General features: G+C 45.3%; 1 protein-coding gene and 1 non-coding gene across 2 annotated transcripts in view; both read left to right on the top strand.

Moving 5' to 3' along the window:
- The window catches only part of LOC135181611 (ankyrin repeat and sterile alpha motif domain-containing protein 1B-like), a 58,454-nt gene that overhangs the window by 17,629 nt on the left and 22,855 nt on the right, over positions 1 to 17,970 (top strand).
- On the top strand, positions 15,887 to 16,014 carry LOC135182155 (U6atac minor spliceosomal RNA). Its single transcript, XR_010305068.1, has one exon. It is a non-coding gene; the product is annotated as a U6atac minor spliceosomal RNA (small nuclear RNA).

Below are 17,970 nucleotides of genomic sequence, written 5' to 3'. Positions count from 1 at the left end.
CAACAGAATAAGGTTTATATCTACTGAAATATAGTTTTCATCCAAAGCCTGGCATTTCATGTCTCCTTCCCATAACAAGTATTTGTTAAAGGCATTTGCAAGCTGTCTCATTTTCTTTGATCACTAAAATAGTGGTTAATAAAATGCCAACAATTGCTCCATTAGTTTAAGTGGAAGAGGTTGTTGTGGTAGATAGAGATCCTGAATCATCCAATTTGCTAAGATGATTCTGTAGTGGTGTAGACAATGGAGGTGATTCTCCCTCTCTACTTTGCTCTAATGAGACCCCACCTGAAGTACCGCATCTAGTTCTGGTGCCCCTAGCACAGGAGGAGTGTCGAACTGCTGGAAGATGGTCAGAGGGCTCAATCCCTTTTGGGGCCAGGCTGAGAGAACTGGAGCTGTTCATCTTGGAGAAGAGAAGGCTCCAGAGTACCTTATAGCAGCCTTCCACTACCTGACAGAGGCCTACAGGAATGCTGGGGAGGGACCTTCTACAAGGGTTTGTAGTGAGAGGACTAAGGGGTATGGCTTTATGCTGTAAGGGGCTGGATTTGGACTGGATTTAGACTAAATGCCCTCTCCCTGGAGGTATTCAAGGTCAGGTTGGACGAGGCCTTGAGACTTATCTAGTGGAAGGTGTCCCTGCCCATGGCAGGGGGGCTGTAACTAGATGATCTTAAGGGTTCCTTCCAAACCAACCCATTCTCTGGATTTATGAGTCTTGGATGGTTTAGTTTGTTTTAATGGTAAAGCTAAGCTTGCCAATGCATTTTGAGTAGCCCCCTGAATGCAGGCATTAGGTGTTTTTTTAAATGACACAATCCTGTTATATTTTATTCCATAAAGCCCTTACCTCAGTGGCAGCCCAGGGGAGACAGTGCTCAATGAATAAGCAGCTATTCAATATTTTTCATCCTTACTATGCAATGTTGAGCCCTAAGCCTTATTTATTGTGCATAATTCAAACTCTTCTCTAGGAAAAAAAATGTTTTTCTACTGAGCTTTTTGATGCTGTTTGTCACTCAAGTATCTGACTGCTTCATTGCATTTTGGTTTCAATCTGAAACTGGGTAGGTTTAGATTGAACATTAGGAAAAAGTCTTTCATGGAGAGAGTGGTCAGGCACTGGAATGAGCTGCCCAGGGAGGTGGTGGAGTCACCAAGCCTGGATGTGTTTAAGGGTGGTTTGGATGTGGTGCTAAGGGATATGGTTTAAGGTGAATCCTGTAGCGTAGGGTTCTAGGTTGGACTTGGTGATTCTGAGGGGCTTTTCCAATTTGGATGTTTCTGTGATTAGTGACTTCACTGTCCTTGTACTTCCATGACTATGTAAGGATGTTAATATCTGCAGTGCACAAATGCTAGCTGAAGCTCACTTAGATTGTGATGAGAAGTACCCACTGACTGGTCTAGTTGACTGGATAGGGCTGGGGGATAGGTTGGCCTGGATGATCTTGGAGGTCTCTTCCAACCTGGTTGATTCTATGATTCTATGACCTGGTGTTTCCAGCTGGTGCCTACAAAGAGCAGATTTTTCACATTACTAATATAGTTAGTCTAAAAAACTTAGGAATGGCTCTTGAGCAGCACAAAGATCCCTCTAGACAGGTACTCTTCAGCAGTGGTTGTGAGTTGATCTTAGACTATAGTAGCAAAACAGGCATACAGTAAGTAATACTTCCTCCAGTGCACTCAGTTTCCAGCAGTTTGCATCAGCTTTCAGAGACAGATGCATTGTCTTTGTATTTACCAGCTCCAGTGGATTTTTCTCCCATGCACTTGTTCAACTGGTCTTTGAAGCAATGCACATTTGTAGCATTCAAAGCCTCTAACAGCAAGGGTTTAACATCTTAATGAAGTGTTATGTGAAGAACATTCTCTATACATTAAGTATTGTTTTATATGTTCAAATCTATAAAGACCTTTTCAGAGGTTTGTTTCTGGAGTAGAGACATGGATAGTTCTGTGGTGCAGCATGAAACTGCTCTTCCTCTTCTTGTTTAATTGATTTAGGGAGGTGGTGGAGTCGCCGTCCCTGGAGCTGTTCAAGGCAGGATTGGACGTGGCACTTGGTGCCATGGTCTAGCCTTGAGCTCTATGGTAAAGGGTTGGACTTGATGATCTATGAAGTCTCTTCCAGCCTTGGTGATACTGTGATAGTGTGAGACCTTGTAGTAGCCTTCCAGTATCTGAAGGGGACTACAAGAGGGCTGACGAGAGACTATTGACAAGGTCTTGTAATGACAGGACGAAGAGTAGTGAGTTTAAGCTAGAAGAAAGGAGATCTAAATTAGATGTTAGTAAGAAGTTCTTTTCCAGTCAGAGTGGTGAAACACTGGAGGAGGTTTCCCAGGGAGTTTGTGGATGCTCCCTCCCTGGAGGTGTTCAAGGCCAGGTTGGACGAGACCTTGAGCAGCCTGTTCTAGTGGGAGGTGTCCATGCCTATGGTGGGGGGTTGGAACTGAATGATCTTTGAGGTCCTTTGCAACTTAAGCCATTCTATGATTTCTCCAGGCTAAACAACCTCTGTTCCCTCAGCCACTCCTTGTATCATGCCCTCCAAACCCCTAACCAGCCTCATTGCTCTTCTCTGGATGCACCTAAGGCCCTCAGTGTCTTTCCTATGCTGTGGCTTCCAGAATTGAACCCAGTACTCAGGCTGTGGCCTCACCAGGGCCAAGTACAGGGGCACCATCACTTTCCTACTCATATTAGACACCCTATTCTTGATACAGAGGCAGAATTGTTAGATGAGATAAGGACAATGACTACTGTAGTGGTCACTGTGCCACTGTGGGGTGGGGATTAGCCCCTTCCCCTGTCCCTCGTCCCTTCTAGTGAGACCAATCACCTTAAACCAATACATTCCTGCAATGAGAAGAATAATTTTTAGCTTGAATCCCTCACTGTCTCAAACTAGACTTGTGACAACTTCAGTTAATGTTCAGAAATGAGTTTTGTTTGGTTGGATATTTTAATACTGACAAAATGCTAGAAACTCTTTTTCTGGCCAGACAACATTGAGCCAGTTTGTGATGTGACTGTTTTTACAATGATGGAGACTCAAACTCTTTTTTTGTCCCTTTCTTTTTCATTTGGTGAGGGTTGCATAATAATAATAATAATAAAATAATAGGCTTTTTGTTGTCAGCTTTCAAAACAGACTTGGAGTTGACTTCCATCATATGATCTCTTTACTCTTTCAATCAAAATTGAGGGTAAAGAAGAACCCTGAGACCTAAACACTTAGCAGCAGTTGTGAAAAGGTAGCTTTGCCACAGCAATCATTTATGTGCTCCAAAACTCTTGTGAGAGCTACATAGGTATAAATGCCATAAAAAGAGTAACAGCCACAGAAGTCTTGGCTTTTCCAGTGTAGAAATAGTCTTAACCATGAAATGAACTCTTGTAATGCTTCTCCTCGTCTTGCTCTAAAGCTCACCTGGTCATAAGAGGGCACAAACTCAGTCTCACAAACAAGTTTGGAGAAAAGTGAGGTTGCTAAGAAATATCTGCTTTTTAAACAGCCACAGGACCAACCTCTCAGCCTGTATCAATAGACAGCCTCCAAGGAATAAATCAGCTACTTATGACAGTGGTAAGAGATTTTGTTTTCCCCTTCCCTCACTAACTAAGCATTGTTCCCATGGAATTTTTTTGTCATCATCCCACCTTTTCCCACTGTAACTGTTTTTCTCCTCTTCCTTTCTTTTTCTCTGATACCCAGTTTGGAAAGAGGGGGGGAAATTAGGAAATGAAGAATCCTGGAGCTCCTTATGGCAGCCTTGTAAAAGAGAACCTTGCTGCAGGTCCTAACCCCCAGGTCAGGAAGTTCAGTTTAAGAAAAAAAAAATTGAATCATAGAATGGTTTAGGTTGGAAGTGACCTCAAAGCTCAGCCAGTTCCAACCCCCTGCCATAGGCACAGGCACCTCACACTAGAACAGGCTGCTCAAGGCCTCATCCAGCCTGGCCTTGAACACCTCTGAAGAGGGAGCATCCACACCACCCTGACTGGAAAAGAACTTCTTCCTAACATCTAATTTAGATCTCCTCTCTTCCAGTTTAAACTCATTACTCTTCGTCCTGTCATTACAAGACCTTGTCAATAGTCTCTTCCCAGCCCTCCTGTAGGCCTCTTCAGACACTGGAAGGTTACTCCAAGGTCTCCTTGAAGCCTTCTCTTCTGCAGGCTGCAGAGCCCCAACTCCTGTAGCCTGTCCTCATAGCAGAGCTGCTGCAGCCTTCTGAGCGTCTTTGTACCCTCCTCTGGACTTGCTCCAACAGTTGCATGTCCTTCTTCTGTTGGGAGGCTCCAGCACTGCACACAGGACTCCAGGTAGGGGCTCAGGAGAGCAGAGTAAATGGGGAGAATTCCCTTCCTTGCTGCAGCTCCATGAAGATGTGACTTGATTCCCATAGAGTTTGCAGAAGGCACTGGGTGTGAGAGTGACGTGGAGAAATTGGATTTTATCAGGACAAAATGCATTGAAAGAGTGTTTGGCAGAAGTGGTAAAGTCAGGGATACAGGATGGATTTGGGAAGTGGGGCATGATAACTTCCTGGACAGAAAGGTAGAGATTCACTTCCAGAACCTTACAGTCATAGAACGGTTTGGGTTGGAAGGGACCTTTAAAGGTCATCTTCAAAGACAGATGAAAGCTGTGAAGTGACAATCAAATTTATTTAGAGAATGACATGAAAATGCACTCATGTGGTTGGAGGTTATCTGATCTTTGTTTAACAGACCTGTAGCACATGTTAATGATGCTGCCTAGCTAACTGCTTGGGAAAATGCCAAACCCCAAACCACCAGCTCTGAAGGAAGGCAGAAAGAGCTTAGTCCCTTTGTGGTATTCTTGTTTAACTGTGTTGTAGGTTTAAACAAACAGAACAAGCCAACACTTAACAACTCAGGAGAGACTGAGACAGCAGGCCTCAGGGGTGCTCTATAAAGAAGAGACTGTCTAGACCTCTTTGGAAGGAAGTATGCTACTTTGGCTAAGTCTTCAGTATGTACTCAGCACTGCTCAGGCCACACCTTGAGTGCTGTGTCCAGTTCTGGGCTACTCAATTCAAGAGAGATGTTGAGGTGCTGGAAGGTGTCCAGAGAAGGGCAACAAAGCTGGTGAGGGGCCTGGAACACAAACCCTGTGAGGAGAGGCTGAGGGAACTGGGAATGTGCAGCCTGCAGAAGAGAAGGCTTAGGGCAGACCTCATTGCTGTCTACAACTCCCTGAAGGGAGGTTGTAGCCAGGTGGGGTTGGTCTCTTCTGCCAGGCAAGCAGCAACAGAACAAGGGGACACAGTCTCAAGTTGTGCCAGGGTAGGTCTAGGCTGGATGTTAGGAAGAAGTTCTTCATAGAGAGAGTGATTGGCATTGGAATGGGCTGCCCAGGGAGGTGGTGGAGTCACTGTCCCTGGAGATGTTGAAGCAAAGCCTGGATGAGGCACTTGGTGCCATGATCTGGCTGATCACTAGATTGGATGGTGCTAGATTGGCCTGGATGATCTTGGAGGTCTCTTCCAACCTGGTTGATTCTATGATTCTATGGTTCTGTGGTTCTATGTACCAGCTAATTATCCAAATCACCTTTGAAAATCTGACTTTCTTAAGTGACTCAAGTTGTCACAGCTTCTGCATTAGGTCCCCATAAACTCCAAAGAGGAATTAAGAACAATCACTCCAGCAGGTCACCTCATGCCACAGATCTCTCCAAGCACAGTGGTGCCGTCAGTAGTTTCAGTCACTGTCATGCAGCAATAGAACAAGGGGACACAGTCTCAAGTTGTGCCAGGGTAGGTATAGGCTGGATATTAGGAAGAAGTTCTTCACAGAGAGAGTGATTGGCATTGGAATGGGCTGCCCAGGGAGGTGGTGGAGGCACCGTCCCTGGGGGTCTTCAAGAAAAGCCTGGATGAGGCACTTAGTGCCATGGTCTGGTTGATTGGCTAGGGCTGGGTGCTAGGTTGGCCTGGATGATCTTGGAGGTCTCTTCCAACCTGGTTGATTCTATGATTCTATGATTCTAGCATGCGTTGTTACAGCCTTCTGAGATTCTTGGAACAGTCCAGAATACAGCTGAGATCTCCCTGAGAAGAATGAAGCTTTTGGTGAGACTGACAATTCATTATACTGCTGAAAAGGTTCTTCAGTTTCCTTTCTCAGCTCCATAGAACGCAATCGATAGAGCAGATTCATTTCAGACCATTGCACTACCACACTCACTGGGCATCAGCCTCCTGTAAACCATCTGAAACTCTGCAAAGTGTTGCTGTGCTTCTGCTGGCAGTAAAAGGCAGCTGCTACCTTTCAGAGCAGTCGGATTGGTGCTCACTTGGGGAGTTGTCAGGGCCTACTTAAAGTGAGTGCAGGCTTACCAGAGCAGCGAGGGAGGCTGTCCTCTCTCTTAGCAATGCTCAGCACATCCTTCTAATCATACACAATTTTAATCACACAGCCTAACGTGCACATCATCCCAGGCAGATGTAGTTCTGATGACAAACCTCTTTTGCAGCTCTGTTAGGGCACGTTATCGAGCATCTATGCATAAGAACTTGACAATAATCATATCTGGGGCTTATTTAAAGTTGGTATTTAAGCCACTTTTGGTTAATTTATGAAGAATTAGTTTCTAAGAGTGCTTTCAGGTTAGTTTTGATGGGGGTCACGCAAAAGGGTTTTTAGCTAGCTTTGGAAATGCTGAAAAAGCTGTAGGCAAACACCTTGGAATTAGATTAGTGATATTAAAATTGTGAGATAAGGAAACAATGAGCTGATTTTAACTTTGCATTTGAAATGCACTTCATAGTTTCATAGAATGGTTTAGGTTGGAAGGCAGTTGAAGATCATCTGGCTTTTTCAGGAGGGCATCATTAGTCCATTCTTGTCTGTGGTGAAGTTTTGTATTTGTACAATAATTTTCATCTGCTGAAGTAGTTCCTGACCATATATTACTTCTGAGTGAATTCTGTGGGGGGAAATGACACCAAGCTGGGGGCAGATGTGGCTGGGTTGGAGGGCAGAAGGGCTCTGCAGCGGGACCTTGACCGCCTGGACAGATGGGCAGAGTCCGAGGGGATGGCATTCAATAGCTCCAAGTGCAGGGTGCTGCACTTTGGCCACAACAACCCCATGCAGAGATACAGGCTGGGGTTGGAGTGGCTGAGAGCAGCCAGACAGAGAGGGATCTGGAGGTGCTGATTGATACCCACCTGAACATGAGCCAGCAGTGTGCCCAGGTGGCCAAGAGAGCCAGTGGCATCCTGGCCTGCATCAGGAATGGTGTGGCCAGCAGGAGCAGGGAGGTCATTCTGCCCCTGTACTCTGCACTGGTTAGACCACACCTTGAGTACTGTGTTCAGTTCTGGGCCCCCCAGTTTAGGAGGGACATTGAGATGCTTGAGCGTGTCCAGAGAAGGGCAACGAGGCTGGGGAGAGGCCTTGAGCACAGCCCTACGAGGAGAGGCTGAGGGAGCTGGGATTGGTTAGCCTGGAGAAGAGGAGGCTCAGGGGAGACCTTATTGCTGTCTACAACTACCTGAGGGGTGGTTGTGGCCAGGAGGAGGTTGCTCTCTTCTCTCAGGTGGCCAGCACCAGAACAAGAGTACACAGCCTCAGGCTGTGCCAGGGGAGATTTAGGCTGGAGGTGAGGAGAAAGTTCTTCACTGAGAGAGTCATTGGACACTGGAATGGGCTGCCCGGGGAGGTGGTGGAGTCGCCGTCCCTGGAGCTGTTCAAGGCAGGATTGGACGTGGCACTTGGTGCCATGGTCTGGCCTTGAGCTCTGTGGTAAAGGGTTGGACTTGATGATCTGTGAGGTCTCTTCCAGCTTTGGTGATACTGTGATACTGTGAAATAGGTTCATTTAAATATATTACATTACTGAAATATGTCAGTTTAGAGTGCAGAAGTTTCAACTATCAAATTTTCTTTCCCCTTGTTTCCCCCCATTTGTCTCTGCTTCTCTGACCACTTCTCTGTCTGCTGGCTGTGCCCTCTCCTCATTTCTCTCTCTCTCTCTTAACCTATCTGTTTAGTGATATCTCTTGCTCCTTGTTTCTCTCCCCCTCCCCCTCCATCCACATCTCTGGCTGTACCAGTTCAAATTATGAAGAGAATCACCTGAAACAAAATAATACAAGAACACAAATTAGGAAGCATTGTCTGTTGAGCTGGAAACAGATGGAAGGATACAGTGACAAAAAGTAGTCTGAAAAGAGAATTTGATGTCTTTGTTTAAAAGAAAAATTGATATTCCTCCCTGAGGATGAGCCAATGACAAGTATGATTAGACTAAACCAGGACAAGTCTCCCATCATCCCATCCAACATGAAAAGGCAAAAGAGTGAGACATGTTTTACTTGGAATAAGGAAATCTGCTTGGGTCGTGTACTCTTTCCTATGAAGTGAGAGTTGCCAAAATAAGAATAACAAATGTCTAAAGAAGCTCTGGATTGTTTGACTCGTGCTTAAATTCATGAAGGAATAAAACCCTATGGAGAAATACCTGATAGCAACATGAAGTGCTTCAGACATTTCAGGAGAGATCCTAAGATGAGAATGTCTGATAGATTTTTCAGAGATAATTTAGATGACAGCTACAAGTGAAAGGAAAAAGAAGTGTGATTGAGTATTGCTGGCAGTAAAGAGAGAAGAGTTTGAGGTTCACTCACAGCTGATTGGTGATATTCCTAGATTGCATTGGGTGGCTATCAGGTGTTCAGAAATGCCTTTCTTTTGGTGTATTATAAACAAAAAGATGTAGCACTTGGAGTTATTCAGATGTACAATGTTCCAACCTGGTTGATTTGGTGATTCTGTGTTTCTGTGGTGCTGCTTTGGAAGAAGCATGAAGGCTATGATAATTGATGTTCTATATACTAAAGCAGGAAGAGTGGGGAAAAATACAGCAACTGGCTAATTTATTGTTTGAAACTGAATCCAAGAAGTAAAATGCTTCTGTGAACCTCAAGAGATAGAAATTTCACTTTCAGTATGTTACCAAGTCACACCTTGAGTGCTGTGTCCAGTTCTGGGCTCCTCAATTCAAGAGAGATGTTGAGGTGCTGGAAGGTGTCCAGAGAAGGGCAACAAAGCTGGTGAGGGGCCTGGAGCACAAACCCTATGAGGAGAGGCTGAGGGAGCTGGGGGTGTGCAGCCTGCAGAAGAGGAGGCTCAGGGCAGACCTCATTGCTATCTACAACTACCTGAAGGGAGGTTGTAGCCAGGTGGGGTTGGTCTCTTCTGCCAGGCAAGCAGCAACAGAACAAGGGGACACAGTCTCAAGTTGTGCCAGGGCAGGTCTAGGCTGGATGTTAGGAAGAAGTTGTTGTCAGAGAGAGTGATTGGCATTGGAATGGGCTGCCCAGGGAGGTGGTGGAGTTGCTGTCCCTGGAGGTGTTGAAGCAAAGCCTGGATGAGGCACTTAGTGCCATGGTCTGGTTGACTGGCTAGGGCTGGGTGCTAGGTTGGCCTGGATGATCTTGGAGGTCTCTTCCAACCTGGTTGATTCTATGATTAAAAATGTAAGATTATGCATTAGTTTATGAGCATAGAATTTAAAAAAATTAATTGTTTGGCAACTGCAGAATTCAGCATCAGCCAAGGAAGCAAGAATTTAGTTAGGTCTGAAGAAATTCATGTTTCTGTAGGCATCCAGGTTTATGGAATTAAGTATTAAAAAAATACTATAAATGGAAACTTCTACCAAAATTGGTTTATCCTGGAGAGAAATAAAGCAGCAGGGAGTAAAGGTGGAAAGGATGAGAGTACTGAAATGTCTTCTTTAATACTGTAGATGCTCTTCAGGAGCCAGTGCAGAGGGTGAGATAGTAAAAGCAGGGAGGGTGTGTTCAGTGAGAGTGGTGGAGTGTGCCTGTGTGTGACTAAGTGGGTATCTTACTTGGCAGTGGTCTGCCCTGCCTTTTGCAAATCATTTTAATTTAGAAATATAATATTTTCTCAAGACTATTAAATTTAGAAGGGAATAGCAGGGACAGCTGGCTTCTGGATAATTGGAATGTTGAACTCTGACAGACCAGGCTGAAAGCAGCGAGTGTATCTGCTGCTTTAACCCTTTCATCCTCTAAGACAAGTGCCTCCAGCCTCAGAATTCTCAGCTGAAACAGCTCCCATACCTCTGCCCTGCTTTCTTTCATATGCACATGTACCATGTTCTTACTCTTCTCTGAATCTGCTTTCTTAGAGATGCCTACTGCTCTTTGCCAGGGAAAATCCACAAAACTAAACAGAGTTCTCATCCGTTCATTTCTTCTACTCATTCAGTAAGCAACCATCCTAGGGCTGAAACATTTTGGATCAAGGGATCTAGATCCAACTGTTGTCCTCTTTTCCCTTCAGAGCTGCCTCTGAGAGATCATAGAATCACAGAATGTCAGGGGCTGGAAGGGACCTTGAAAAGATCATCTGGTCCAGCCCCCCTGCCAGAGCAGGATCACCTAGAGCAGATCACACTGGAATGTATCCAGATGGTTCTTGAATATCTCCAGAGAGGGAGATTCCACAGCCCCCCTGGGCAGCCTGTTCCAGTGTTCTCTCACCCTCACAGGGAAAAAATTGTTCCTCAGGTTCACATGGAACCTCCTGTGCAACAGCTTCCACTCATTGCCCCTTGTCCTGTCACTGGGCATCCTTTCCTGCTGCCTGCAAGAATGGCCAGCGGTAAAACCTGGAATTAGTTGTTATTTGGGTCTGGAAGCATTTCAGATCATGTGGAGTGTAGGATAATATTTATTTTGTCCATTCTGATACAGTGTGAAGACAGTGAGACACTGGCCCAGGTTGCCCAGGGAGGTTGTGGATGCTCCCTCCCTGAAGGTGTTCAAGGTGAGGTTGGATGAGGTCTTGAGTGACCTGTTCTAGGTGAGGTGTGCAGCCTGGAGAAGAGGAGGCTCAGGGCAGACCTCATTGCTGCCTACAGTTACCTGAAGGGAGGTTGTAGCCAGGTGGGGTTGGTCTCTTCTGCCAGGCAAGCAGCAACAGAACAAGGGGACACAGTCTCAAGTTGTGCCAGGGGAGGTCTAGGCTGGATGTTAGGAGGAAGTTCTTCATAGAGAGAGTGATTGGCATTGGAATGGGCTGCCCAGGGAGGTGGTGGAATCACTGTCCCTGGAGGTGTTGAAGCAAAGCCTGGCTGAGGCACTTAGTGCCATGGTCTGGTTGACTGGGTAGGGCTGGGTGCTAGGTTGGCCTGAATGATCTTTGAGGTCTCTTCCAACTTGTCTGTTTGTATGATTTCAAGCCTAAAGAAGAGCAAGGATTTTCTCTCAATAACTATGACTAGTCTCTATGACAAAGCCTACCTGGGATCTCTGAATGTAGGCTAATAACTTGCAGAAGATGCTGCAGATGGGCTCGTGCTTTTAATGTTTAGTTGTTCAATTAAAATCAGTCAGACAAAGCCAAGAAATACAGAGTTGTAGTCAGATATCTATTAAAAAACATTAACTCTGGGTGTATTTTATCTGGAAGTACCTGAAGATAAATTACAGAGCCACACACTAGTTAAGAGATTGGAGGCTTGAATATCTCCCGGGTGAATGCCCTAATCATCCCTTTTCAGGGTTTGCCACCATCACTGAGCATCTTGGCAAGAAAGAAGCCAGCTTTTCTCAGCTCCTTAGGGAGAGAAGATGCCTGTGGCTATTCATGAAAGACCCTTTGAACTATGGGTCTTTAATGGAGGGCAGTTTTCTTTAGTCTTGAGAGGCCTCATCCTTGTAAGGAGAGGCTCTTAGAAGTGCACATCTTTGGTGTTTCCTCTTGTTTTTCAGCAGCTGCATGAGTGTTCTCATTTTTAGGTGATCCTCTGATGCAGAGTTTGCTGAGGTGCCTAATTCTGGCCATGTAATGTGTGTGTGGCTAACAGGCATTCAGCTCATCCTGGGCAGACAGCTATCTGAATTCTTTGTGTCACCTATCTCATATGTATCATCCTTTTCATAATTCTAGGCCTTAGGAAAAAGCAAAACTGCACTTTAAAGTGAATGAAAAAGAATTTCAGGTCATGGGAATCTGAATACAAAGCCCAGAACACAGAAGCTTTTCAGCTTCAGCCAGATAGTGTTTGCTAACAGTTTGTTATGCTTTTCCTTTTTGGAAGAGATCTGGGAAAATAAAAGGGCTTTTGCAATAGTGAATTGAAGGGCATTATCTAGGCCTCAGTCTATCAATAAGGAGACAAGATCAAGATCTGAAAGCCAATTATTGTAATCATGAACTTCTATTCAGCCATGTATAGAATCGGAGAGTGAAGAATACAAAATGCCTGTTCCTTTCTTGGGTCATCTTCAGCTGCTGTAATATCTTCAGCCCCATCAGGGTATCTTCAGAAGGCCATGTCCAACTACATGAAAGACAAGAGGGTGAGTGGAGCTATTAGCATGGATTTACCAGGATTAAATTTTACATGGCTACCCTGACTGCCATTTGTGATGAGAATGTGAGACAGCAGTGTGCCCTGACAGCAGAGGAGGCCAACTGCATAAACAGCCAGCAAGTGCCACAGCTCTTCAGAGAGGTGTGCAGTTATGGACTCCACAGCAGAAGACATGAACAAACTGGGGAAAATCTAGCAGAGAGAGACAAGAGCATCATTAGGAGGTTGGAGCACTGACATGCAAGAGGTTGAAAGAGCTGTTTGTTCATTCTGAAGAGAGCAAGACTAAGCAGGGTCTCATTAAGATGTCCTCAGCTACTTCATTTGATGCTAAGAGCCAGACTCTTATCACATGTGCACAGCAAAGTGAAGAGGGGGACAGATACAAACTGCAAAAAGGAAAATGATTATTAGATATTAGGAAAGAAAAAAATCACAGTGAGGGTAATCAAGCACTGGAAAAGATTGACAAGAGAGATGGCAAAATCTCTGTGAGTGAAGATACTCAAGATACTGCAGCCATTCCCCACCCAGCCTGATCTGTGCTTGGGATTGCACCGACCCAGGTGCAGGACCTTACACTTGGCCTGGTTGAATTTCATGAGGCTGGCCTGGGCACACCTCTCCAGCCTGTCCAGGTCCCTCTGGATGCATCCCTGCCCTCTAGCAAGTCGCTAGGAGTGGTTTACATCTCTTGTTTTTTAAGATCCTTTTTTGCATAGTGTGGTTTGTCTGTGGAAAATCACTTTTACTTAAATTGGTTATGACCAATTCCTCTGTATAATCCTCCTGTTTGGACTTTTCATGGCCCCAAATCTCCTGAATGGCAGTTTTCCTTTCTCAGGTGAACTGGAGTGCCTTTTTATCCTCACTAGGATGAGTCTACAACTACCTGGAGGGAGGCTGTAGCCAGGTGGGGTTGGTCTCTTCTGCCAGGCAACCAGCAACAGAAGAAGGGGACACAGTCTCAAGTTGTGCCAGGGGAGGTCTAGGCTGGATGTTAGGAGGAAGTTCTTCATAGAGAGAGTGATTGGCATTGGAATGGGCTGCCCAGGGAGGTGGTGGAGTCACCGTCCCTGGAGGTGTTGAAGCAAAGCCTGGATGGGGCACTTAGTGCCATGGTCTAGTTGGCTGGCTAGGGCTGGGTGCTAGGTTGGACTGGATGATCTCAGAGATCTCTTCCAACCTGGTTGCTTCTATATGATATGATGCGATTAGGTGTGGAAAAATGCCAAGAGAGCCAGTGGCATCCTGGCCTGCATCAGGAGTGGTGTGGTCAGCAGGAGCAGGGAGGTCATTCTGCCCCTGTACTCTGCACTGGTCAGACCACACCTCGAGTACTGCGTTCAGTTCTGGGCCCCCCAGTTTAGGAAGGACACTGAGATGCTTGAGCGTGTCCAGAGAAGGGCGACGAGGCTGGGGAGAGGCCTTGAGCACAGCCCTACGAGGAGAGGCTTAGGGAGCTGGGGTTGTTTAGCCTGGAGAAGAGGAGGCTCAGGGGTGACCTTATTGCTGTCTACAACTACCTGAAGGGTGGTTGTGGCCAGGAGGAGGTTGCTCTCTTCTCTCAGGTGGCCAGCTCCAGAACAAGAGGACACAGCCTCAGGCTGCGCCAGGGGAAATTTCGGCTCGAGGTGAGGAGAAAGTTCTTCACTGAGAGAGTCATTGGACACTGGAATGGGCTGCCTGGGGAGGTGGTGGAGTCGTCGTCCCTGGGGCAGTTCAAGGCAAGGTTGGATGTGGCACTTGGTGCCATGGTCTAGCCTTGGGCACTGTGGTAAAGGGTTGGACTTGATGATCTGTGAGGTCTCTTCCAACCTTGGTGATACTGTGATACTGTGATACATTTTCCTCTACTACACAGACTTGACTAGAGTTGCTAGGCAGAAATCTTATTACCAGTTCCTAGAAATTACACTCTTCATAATTTCTAAAAATGAGGAAGCTTCCAACAACTCTTTAAACTCAACAACTCTTCAGTTTGTGCTGGGCGACCTGGTGTCATTTAAGCACCTCTCTTGTCAGAATCCACAGGCATTATGAGCTTGATTTTTGTTTGCTTATGGCAGTGAAAAGCACTCTAAGGCTATTTAGACCACAGTTTTGCCTCTAAGATTTAAATTTTTCATACTGCATTTCATGGCTCTAAAAAGATGCTCTTTTATTCCAAGTTCCTGCCTGTGTCTCTCTCATTCCCTAGAGATGCCACTAAGCCTTGAGGCAAAGACTCTCTGATATTCCTGGTAGACTCATCTCTATACAAATATCCTCTTCAAAGCTTATGCTAAATACTTCTTTACCAAATCAAAAGATACAGGAGCTTGCACATGGCAGTGCTGCAATGTGGTAGATAGACAAGGGGAGAGGAAATGCTTTCTCCTGTATTAGGAGCTAGTTAATCTTTCACATCATTTATCTGATGTCAGATTTGAATTCCTAGAAGCTTTGAACACAGTGTCAGATAATTTGACCTGTTTTAGGCTTTTGAACTGTGGGTGGATGCTTTAGGACAACATTCTATAGTTTAATCTCATGACCTGAGTCTTCCAGCTGATCTTTTTGTCTCTGAGATCAATAACAAGTGTCCCTCCCCCGCTTCAGCTGTAGTCAGACCTTGGAATCTCTATCATCGATTCCTTCTCTGATCAAATTCCCTGATACATGCTTTCATTTCCATTGCTTTCAGAGACTCTCAGAGACAGCATGGCAGGCTGACATTGTGCCAGTGTCTAGCTGCAGGACAGCCCTCATCAATGGGTGTGGATATCCAACTCTTATCCTTGACCTGTTCTCACAAGACACAGACTTGTCTGTCCTTCTGGAGACATCATCCAACTAATTACAAGAAATACTATCTTTGATGAGCAAGACAGATTTCTAAGTAGGTCTCTCTCACCTGAGGAGGCTTCTTTCTCCTTGATTTGTCATGGCTAGGAAACCAGAAGTGACAAATCTGTCAGTTTGGCTTTGGCTGTCCTTAATTTCAGCTCGTTTCATACTGGTTGGAGTATTTTCTTTTTCCCACTCACTCTGGGTTCCTGCCATACAATTTTGATAGGAGTTGTTTATCCAAGAGCTCCTGTTCTCCTATAGAACTTAACCTGGAATATATATATATATATGTATCTATTTGAACCATTTCCTAAAGCATGATGGTTTTGGTAAGCCAAGAGGTCAAGAAAATCTATGGCACTGTAGCCATTAACCCTTTTTCCCTGGAGTAAGGTCATTTTGATTTCATCATGGATTCCTTTCTTAGCCTGATGCCAGAACAAAACTCTGCCTTTTGGGTAACCTGTGCAATCAGGGATTCCAGCAGGGTAAGGATGCATTTGGAGAAAAGGAATAAAGTTAATTTTCCAGCAACATTGTATTTGGATATTCAGGTAGTAGGTGGCAGTGCCTTAACCATATGAGGTTGTTGGATATTGGATATTCATATTGGATATTCATGAAGTAGGTGGCAGTGCCTTAACCGTATGCGTGTTGTATGAAAGGAGAGAAGGTTAGCACTCCCCTTGATAAGGATGGAAGAGGCCCTTGTGGCCTGTAGAACATGCATATGGTTAAGGCACTGCCACCTACTTCATGGCATCTAACCATGTTTGGATTTTTGTTGCACTCACACTGCAGGCTCATGTTGAGCTTTTCATCACCCCAGGTCCTTTTCCTCAGGGCTGCTCTCAGCCATTCGCCACCCAATCCCAGATTTGTGCTTGGGATTGCATTGACCCAGGTGCAGGACCTTACACCTGGCCTTGTTGAATTTCATGAGTTTGGCCTGGGCCCACCTCTCCAGCCTGTCCAAGCCCCTCTGGATGGATCCCTCTAACAAGTTGTCTGTGCCACACAGATTGGTGTCATCTGCAAACTCGCTAAAGGTGCACTCGATTCCTCTGTCCACATGGCTGACAAAGATGTTAAGCAGCACTGGTCCAGCACTGACCCCTGAGGGATGCCAGTAGTTTCTGTTTGTAGACAATTCAGTATCAGTTTACCTGTACATGAAGATTTTTACAACCACAATGGCTACAAAAGTGAGCTTGTTAAATTCATCTTGCCATTCAAAAAAAGCTTCCAAAGTCATTCTGAAATGATTTCATGACCTGGATTTGTTACTAATTTTTGGTATCCTACATGGCAGAAATATATGATCAATTAGGTTAAAATCTGTATTTCACTCAATTTGTTCCTTTGTGGTGTTCCCCAGGGTGTGGGTGAAAGACTGTGGCCAGAGTAAGGATGCCATACCAATGTGGTTATTGTGGTGATACAGCGTCTTGGATGCCAAACTTAGAAGAGGTTTATTCAGCTGTCTTAATTAAAATTGGTACATGTGGAAGGTACAGATAGGTTTAAAGCTGTGCATAAAGCTTAAACCCAACACTCATGGGGCCAGCCTCCTGAGGTCAGCAAATCCTGCCCCCTTGTAGCTGGACGTGGGGGGCTGTTTCATCACCTTAGTTCCTGCCTCCGAGATGAGCTCCAAGGACACTCGTCGCAGCATGGGTTGCTCATGCTTGCCAAATCATGTCCTCTGCTTCCACACCAGGGGTCTGTTTTGGGCCCAGTCTTGTTTAGTATCTTGCTTAGTATCTTCAATGATCTGGATGAGACAATTGAGTGCTCTCTCAGTAGGTTTGTAGATGACACCAGATTGGATTGAGGGGTTGATCTGATTGAAGGTAGGAAGGCTCTGCAGAGAGATCTGGACAGGCTTGGTCAGTGGGTGAAGTTAATTGCATGAGGTTTGACACAGCCGAGTGCTGGGTCTTGCACTTGGGTCACAGCAACCCCATGCAGTGCTACAGGCTTGGGGCAAAGTGGCTGGATAGCTCCCCAGCAGGAAAGGACCTGGGGCAGCTTGACTTGGGAGGGGAGCTTTGATGTCAGACAACAAAATAAATAGGATTTATACATAGAATCAACCAGGTTGGAAGAGACCTTCAAGATCATCCAGTCCAACCTAGCACCCAGCCCTATCCAGTCATCTCGACCATGGCACTAAATGCCTCATCCAGGCTTTTCTTGCATCTATCTTTGTCTTTCAAATGTGTTTCCTAGGTTGTGTAGCTGTTAATAAAGGTAATGGAGAGAATGAGTGGAGTGTTGGTGCTTTGATAGAGCCCAGGAATCATGCAGCTACTCTATGCTGGCATTCTAGCAAAGACATTAAGTGCATCTCTGTTTTGAAAGTGTTACTCCAGGGGACAGACTCAAATTGTTTAATATTTCATGTTATGGATAAGAAGATGGTTTAGTATTATTTTGAATTCATTTTGATCAAGGTTGCATTCAATTATCTTTAGTCTTGCAAAAATGTACTGTTCCAGGCATCTGATACTCTCTGCCTTGCCTAGGGCTCTGGAGTCTGAGTAAGTGAGAGGTATTCTACCAGAAAGCACAAATGTATGTAAATTGTATGGATGTTATAGGTCACTGGTAGCCTTCAGGAGCCATGATATCTCAGGATTCACATTTTGGAAGTTAGCTTTTGGAAGTGCCCTCTTTCACTGTTAGGAGTTTTGAGTTTTGGTTAAGTTGTGACAGGTTGTCCAAAAGGCCTG

Source organism: Pogoniulus pusillus, chromosome 15 (assembly GCF_015220805.1).
Source record: "Pogoniulus pusillus isolate bPogPus1 chromosome 15, bPogPus1.pri, whole genome shotgun sequence".
NCBI lineage: Eukaryota > Metazoa > Chordata > Aves > Piciformes > Lybiidae > Pogoniulus > Pogoniulus pusillus.
This window is presented reverse-complemented; position numbering and strand designations above follow the sequence as displayed.